Raw genomic sequence first — 6,081 nt, 5'->3', positions numbered from 1 at the left:
AGAGTGGCCTGACCAGCTCTCCACAGAGGACTGTCCTCTGAAGAGGTTAAACACACCCTCTCCACAGAGTGACCTGTCCACTGAAGAGGTTAAACACACCTTCTCCACAGAGTGACCTGTCCACTGAAGAGGTTAGACACACCTCTCCACAGTGACCTGTCCACTGAAGAGGCTAGACACACCTCCACAGAGTGGCCTGTCCACTGAAGAGGTTAAACACACCTCTCCACAGAGTGACCTGTCCACTGAAGTTGAGTTGGACACACCTCCACAGAGTGACCTGTCCACTGAAGAGGTTAAACACACCTCTCTACAGAGTGGCCTGTCCACTGAAGAGGTTAGACACACCTCTCCACAGAGTGACCTGACCTCTGAAGAGGTTAGACACACCTCACACTTGCATATATTGCTTACTACTGTACAAGTGTACCAAGTTTCAGGCTTTTAAGAAAAAAGTGTACATTATTTTGTATATTATCTATAGCTCAAATACAATTCCAACTGTTTGAATGTTCAACATATTGTGTCTGAAAGGCTCACGATAATATAATCATATTAATTTGCTATTGTACAATTAATTTCAGAAGCCAACGGAGGACAGTAAACCTACTGACACAGAGGAGAGTCCAGAGGGAGAAAAAGGTCAAGAGGAGGGAGACTGCAGTAGCTGAGAACTCCACTGAGGAACAAGGTGATGACAACGAAGATATTACTAAACCACCGAGGAACAAGGTGATGACAAGGAAGATATTACTAAAACCACCGAGGAACAAGGTGATGATAAGGAAGATATTACTAAAAACCACAGAGGAACAAGGTGATAACAACGAAGATATTACTAAAAACCACCGAGGAACAAGGTGGTGATAACAAGGAAGATATTACCAAACCATGTTACGCTGATAACAAGGACGATATTAATACTAAAAACCAACACACCAGGAACAAGGTGAGGAATTTAAGAAGATATTACTAAAACCAGAGGAACAAGGTGATAAAGAACAAGATATTACTAAAACCAATTGAGGAACAAGGTGTGATAACAAGGAAGATATTATTTAAAACCACCGAGGAACAAGGTGATAACAAGGAAGATATTACTAAAACCACCGAGGAACAAGGTGATGACAACGAAGATATTACTAAAACCACCGAGGAAAAAGGTGATGACAACGAAGATATTACTAAAACCACCGAGGAACAAGGTGATAACAAGGAAGATGTTACTAAAACCACCGAGGAACAAGGTGATAACAACGAAGATATTACTAAAACCACAGAGGAACAAGGTGATAACAACGAAGATATTACTAAAACCACAGAGGAACAAGGTGATAACAACGAAGATGTTACTAAAACCACTGAGGAACAAGGTGATAACAAGGAAGATATTACTAAAACCACAAAGGAACAAGGTGATAACAACGAAGATGTTACTAAGAGGATTACCACAGAGGAACAAGATGATAACAAGGAAGATATTACTAAAACCACAGAGGAACAATGTGATAACAACGAAGATATTACTAAGAGGATTACCACAGAGGAACAATGTGATAACAATGAAGATATTACTAAAACCACAGAGGAACAAGGTGATAACAACAAAGATATTACTAAAACCACAGAGGAACAAGGTGATGACAAGGAAGATGTTACTAAGAGGATTACCACCGAGGAACAAGGTGATAACAACGAAGATATTACTAAGAGGATTACCACAGAGGAACAAGGTGATAAATAAACGAAGATGTTGCATTGTGGGAAACCACAGAGGAGGACCTCAGACAGTGTGGTTGGGAGAAGAGCCTGTAGACCAAGCCACAGGGAGTCTGGAGAACCTGGTCCTGGAGAAATGAAGGATGGAGAGGGGAAGGGGAGAGAGAAGGAGGAGGATGAGGCACACGGATAAAGCTGGAGGAGGTTGGAGAAGCAGGGGATGACGGTCCATCTTCAACAGATGGAAAAGACTAGAAAGAGAGAAGTGGATGGAGGAAGACGAGAGATGATTCATACTATGTGAAAAGAAAGATGAGGAGGAAGTAGACAAGGAACCTGGAAACTGAGACAGATTCTGAGACAGAGGGAGGAGGAAGTGTGACAAGGAACCTGGAACTGAGACAGATTCTGAGACAGGACAGGAGAGGAAGTAGACAAGGAACCTGGAACTAGGACAGATTCTGAGACAGAGGGAGGAGGAAGTAGACAAGGAACCTGGAACTGAGACAGATTCTGAGACAGAGGGAGAGGAAGTAGACAAGGAACCTGGAACTGAGACAGATTCTGAGACAGATGGAGGAGGAAGTAGATAAGGAACCTGGAACTGAGACAGATTCTGAGACAGAGGGAGGAGGAAGTAGACAAAGGAACCTGGAACTGAGACAGAGGGAGGAGGAAGTAGACAAGGAACCTGGAACTGAGACAGATTCTGGAGACAGATGGAGGAGGAAGTAGACAAGGAACCTGGAACTGAGACAGATTCTGAGACAGAGGAGGGAGGAAGTAAATAGACAGGAGAAGATAGAGAGGTGATCCAGCAGAGACAGGAGAAGATAGAGAGTGATCCTTCAGAGACAGGAGAAGATAGAGAGGTGATCCTTCAGAGACAGGAGAAGATAGAGAGGTGATCCTTCAGACAGGAGAAGATAGAGAGGTGATCCTTCTTCAGGAGACAGGAAAGAGAAGATAGGAGAGGTGATCCTTCAGAGACAGGAGAAGATAGAGAGGTGATCCTTCAGAGACAGGAGAAGATAGATAGAGGTGATCCTTCAGAGACAGGAGAAGATAGAGAGGTGATCCTTCAGAGACAGGAGAGAAGATAGAGAGGTGATCCTTCAGAGACAGGAGAAGATAGAGAGGTGATCCTTCAGAGACAGGAGAAGAAAGAGAGATGATCCTTCAGAGACAGGAGAAGAAAGAGAGGTGATCCTTCAGAGACTGGAGAAGATAGAGAGGTGATCCTTCAGAGACTGGAGAAGATAGGAGAGGGGTGATCCTTCAGAGACAGGAGAAGATAGAGAGGTGATCCTTCAGAGACAGGAGAAGATAGAGAGGAGTGATCCTTCAGAGACAGGAGAAGATAGAGAGGTGATCCTTCAGAGACAGGAGAAGATAGGAGAGGTGATCCTTCAGAGACTGGAAGATAGAGGGTGATCTGGCCTTCAGAGACAGGAGAAGATAGAGAGGTGATCCTTCAGAGACTGGAGAAGATAGAGAGGTGATCCTTCAGAGACAGGAGAAGATAGAGAGAGGGCAGATCCTTCAGAGACAGGAGAAGATAGAGAGAGGTGATACAAAACAGACAAGTCTGCAAAGGAGAAAGGAGAGGGGGGTGACAAAGAGGAGAGAGAAATGGGGAGGGAGAATCATCAGAGGAGGAAGAAACAGGAGAGAGACCAGAGACCGGAGACCCGAGACCGGGTAAAAGGTTCAATATGAGAAGAGTCAAAGCAGCAAAGACGAGTTGGAAGTGTTGTTTAAGAAAAGCCCAACAAGGAGAAGGGTGACAAGACTAGCATGTAGGGAACAAAGAAAAACTATCATTATAATCCACCACAAATGTAACACAAATATTATACATTATCAGGGTTCTTAATTAACAGGATGTGTTTATTTTCTTAACAATGTGCCTCTCTTACGTTCTTGAGGGAATATCCTGGATATCATATGGGATTATATGTGGGATTATATGTGACTGGTTGTTTAGCTACATAGGGCACAGCTATAGGGGAGTTTCTATTTGAGCGTAGTGTAAATCATTATTTATATGTGGGATTATACGTGGGATTATAAATGGGATTATATGTGAGATTATATGTGGGATTATATGTGACTGGTTGTTTAGCTACATAGGGTACACAGCTATAGGGAGTTTCTATTTGAAGCGTAGTGTAAATCATTATTTATATGTGGGATTATAAATGGGATTATACGTGGGATTATAAATGGGATTATATGTGAGATTATATGTGGGATTATATGTGACTGGTTGTTTAGCTACATAGGGTACACAGCTATAGGGGAGTTTCTATTTGAAGTATAGTATAAATCACCAGTGCTAAGAGGATCCGACAGCTGTCATAACAGTTACACTGTGCCTTTTTCTTTCATCAAATTACCATGTAACATCTGTGGGAAGTCATTATTCTTAAATGGTAATTAAGTACTGACTGATGATAAATGACTGAAGTTCAAATAGTTTCCGAGTGGTTATTATCTGTTGGACACACTGTAGTCTTCAGAGAGAGAGAGAGATGGGTCTGTTACAGAGAGAGAGCGAGGGGAGAGAGATGGGTCTGTTACAGAGAGAGAGAGAGAGAGATGGGTCTGTTACAGAGAGAGAGAGAGGAGAGAGAGATGGGTCTGTTACAGAGAGAGAGAGAGGAGAGAGAGATGGGTCTGTTACAGAGAGAGAGCGAGGGGAGAGAGATGGGTCTGTTACAGAGAGGAGAGAGAGATGGGTCTGTTACAGAGAGAGAGAGAGGAGAGAGAGATGGGTCTGTTTGGCAGAGAGAGAAAGGAGAGAGAGATGGGTCTGTTACAGAGAGATGGGTCTGGTTACACAGAGAGAGAGAGGAGAGAGAGAGAGGAGAGAGAGATGGGTCTGTTACAGAGAGAGAGCGAGGGGAGAGAGATGGGTCTGTTACAGAGAGAGAGAGAGATGGGTCTGTTACAGAGAGAGAGAGAGGAGAGAGAGATGGGTCTGTTACAGAGAGAGAGAGAGGGGAGAGAGAGATGGGTCTGTTACAGAGAGAGAGCGAGGGGAGAGAGATGGGTCTGTTACAGAGAGAGAGAGAGGAGAGAGAGATGGGTCTGTTACAGAGAGAGAGAGAGGAGAGAGAGATGGGTCTGTTACAGAGAGAGAAAGGAGAGAGAGATGGGTCTGTTACAGAGAGAGATGGGTCTGTTACACAGAGAGAGAGAGAGGAGAGAGAGAGAGGAGAGAGAGATGGGTCTGTTACAGAGAGAGAGAGGAGGAGAGAGAGATGGGTCTGTTACAGAGAGAGAGAGGAGAGAGAGATGGGTCTGTTACAGAGAGAGAGAGAGGAGAGAGAGATGGGTCTGTTACAGAGAGAGAGAGAGGAGCGAGAGATGGGGTCTGTTACAGAGAGAGAGAGAGGAGAGAGAGATGGGTCTGTTACAGAGAGAGAGAGGAGAGAGAGATGGGTCTGTTACAGAGAGAGAGAGAGATGGGTCTGTTACAGAGAGAGGAGAGAGAGATGGGTCTGTTACAGAGAGAGAGAGAGAGGAGAGAGAGATGGGTCTGTTACAGAGAGAGAGAGAGGAAGGAGAGAGAGATGGGTCTGTTACAGAGAGAGAGAGAGAGAGATGGGTCTTGGACAGAGAGAGAGAGAGAGGAGAGAGATGGGTCTGTTACAGAGAGAGAGAGGAGAGAGAGAGATGGGTCTGTTACAGAGAGAGAGAGAGAGAGAGAGAGATGGGTCTGTTACAGAGAGAGAGAGGGGGAGAGAGATGGGTCTGTTACAGAGAGAGAGAGAGAGGAGAGAGATGGGTCTGTTATGAGAGAGGAGAGGAGAGAGAGATGGGTCTGTTACAGAGAGAGAGGAGGAGAGAGATGGTCCCTGTTACAGAGAGAGAGAGAGGAGAGAGAGATGGGTCTGTTACAGAGTAGAGAGGAGAGAGAGATGGGTCTGTTACAAGAGAGAGAAAGGAGAGAGAGATGGGTCTGTTACAGAGAGAGAGATGGGTCTGTTACACAGAGAGAGAGAGGAGAGAGAGAGAGATGGGTCTGTTACAGAGAGAGAGAGAGGAGAGAGAGATGGGTCTGTTACAGAGAGAGAGAGAGGAGAGAGAGAGATGGGTCTGTTACAGAGAGAGAGAGTGAGAGAGAGATGGGTCTGTTACAGAGAGAGAGAGAGGAGAGAGATGGGTCTGTTACAGAGAGAGAGAGGAGAGGATGCGACAGAGATGGGTCTGTTACAGAGAGAGAGAGAGGAGAGAGAGATGGGTCTGTTACAGAGAGAGAGAGAGGAGAGAGATGGGTCTGTTACAGAGAGAGAGAGGGAGAGAGAGAGATGGGTCTGTTACAGAGAGAGGAGGAGAGAGATTAAAATGTGTTTT

The 6,081-nt window shown here is 44.9% G+C and overlaps 1 long non-coding RNA gene across 9 annotated transcripts; it reads left to right on the top strand.

The window, feature by feature from the left end:
- Positions 1-2,565: 2,565 nt before the first annotated feature.
- Positions 2,566-3,235, top strand: LOC127923345 (uncharacterized). 9 transcript variants are annotated; one of them, XR_008114177.1, is made up of 5 exons: positions 2,566-2,653; positions 2,695-2,726; positions 2,761-2,792; positions 2,827-2,954; positions 3,186-3,235. It is a non-coding gene; the product is annotated as an uncharacterized LOC127923345 (long non-coding RNA). The 9 variants fall into 9 exon arrangements; XR_008114178.1 differs by lacking the exon at positions 3,186-3,235 and adding an exon at positions 3,088-3,115; XR_008114176.1 differs by lacking the exon at positions 3,186-3,235 and adding an exon at positions 3,022-3,052.
- The last annotated feature ends 2,846 nt before the right edge of the window (positions 3,236-6,081 follow it).

This window comes from Oncorhynchus keta, unplaced genomic scaffold, assembly GCF_023373465.1.
Source record: "Oncorhynchus keta strain PuntledgeMale-10-30-2019 unplaced genomic scaffold, Oket_V2 Un_contig_29376_pilon_pilon, whole genome shotgun sequence".
Classification (NCBI taxonomy): Eukaryota; Metazoa; Chordata; class Actinopteri; order Salmoniformes; family Salmonidae; genus Oncorhynchus; species Oncorhynchus keta.
The sequence above is the reverse complement of the archived record's forward strand: the minus strand, read 5'-3'. Positions and strand labels throughout refer to the sequence as shown.